This window comes from Lepus europaeus, chromosome 7 (genome assembly GCF_033115175.1).
Source record: "Lepus europaeus isolate LE1 chromosome 7, mLepTim1.pri, whole genome shotgun sequence".
Lineage (NCBI taxonomy): Eukaryota > Metazoa > Chordata > Mammalia > Lagomorpha > Leporidae > Lepus > Lepus europaeus.
Window position 1 is genome coordinate 104,839,378 of NC_084833.1, and position 1,456 is coordinate 104,840,833.

Genomic DNA, 1,456 nt, shown 5'->3' on the forward strand with positions numbered 1-1,456 from the left:
TGTTATTTAGTCGCCACCTTCCTCTCTCCTCTGTTGGTTTCTGTTCAAAGCCTCCATGATTCCTGGGTGGCCATGGCCCCAGCTCTGTCAGGCACCTCTCCAGCTTCCTTGGTCCATAGAGCAAGCCTCATTTAACCCTAGGTGGATTCCAGACACCATGGTCTTTTACTGGTTAATACTGGTTAATACCAAGGTACTTCAAAAAGCTCATGGGAAATGGAATTAAAAGATAAGTTTATTTTGGTGCAAAAACCTTTTTAAATTCAAGCATACAAGGGGTCTTCAAAGAGTTCATGAAAAATGCATAATATGAAAAACTATGCATGAATTTCAAAAAAGTTTTACACTAAAATAAATCTACCTTGAATTCCACTTTTATGAAAACTTTTTGAAGTCCCCTCGTACAGTTCTAGGCCCAGCACACAGCTGCCACCCCACTGCATCTTGTGTGGCAGCCAAGGCTCACACACACCCCAATCAGCCCCTGCAGGTCAGCCTTCCAATCAGGAGCTTCTGGACCCCCGCACGCTGCCCTCCAGCTCTGGCTGGGTGCTCTCTGTGAGATCAACATCCTGCTGCATAGCTCTTGGCCACCTCCCCAGAGCCTGCTCTCTACCCTCAGATCCTCCTGGTACTGTGAAATGACCTGCTCTGCCATACATCCAGTAGGTCACCTGACTTTCCTGGCCTTGGATTCCACATCTGTAACACGGGGACAAGGACGAGGCTAGATCAGCAGCCTCCATGTTTCTGGGGCATCACCTAGGGACTGTCTGATGCAGACCCTGGGTGTCACCCCACACAAGTGGCACCCAGGCCCTGTGCTGTTAGCGAGTCCCACAGGCAAACGGTGCCAGCAGCTCAGGAGGCCGGACCTCTCCATCCAGATGGAAACTCCCATCCTTCTGACAACCTCTGAGCCCCAGATAGCCAGAGGACTCCCAGTGCTCTCTGTCTGGGAGACTCCAGCTGGACACAAACAGCTCTTGAAGAGGAGGCTTGGGGCAGGGGCTGCACTCTGCCTCAGGCTCTCAGAGCATTTCCAGTGCCTGTTCTATCGTGGCAGCAGGACTGTATAGCAGGATTAGCCGAGTATGGCAGCCCCATCTTGTTCTCTGGGGTAAAGAAAAGTGTCCTTCCCCAGAGGACAGGTAGAAGGGCTGGGCCACTCCGCTGGAGCTGTCCACTAGGATACCAGGATGTGCTGTTCTCCTTCCCCCGGTTAGCTGGGAATCTGCTCCTGGCTGAGCAGCTGCAGGTTGTGAGGAAGGGATCCCACACACAGCCAGGGAAACCTCTCAGCTCACCTGCAAGAGAAGAGCAGGCGACAAGTGCCATGGCCAGGAGAGAACAGCGACTCCCTGTCACTCTGCCCCCATTAGCGCCTATACGATGAGCTCTGCCCACCAGCTGTGCTCATGGCTCACACAGGCACAGCGCTCACTGGTCACCATGC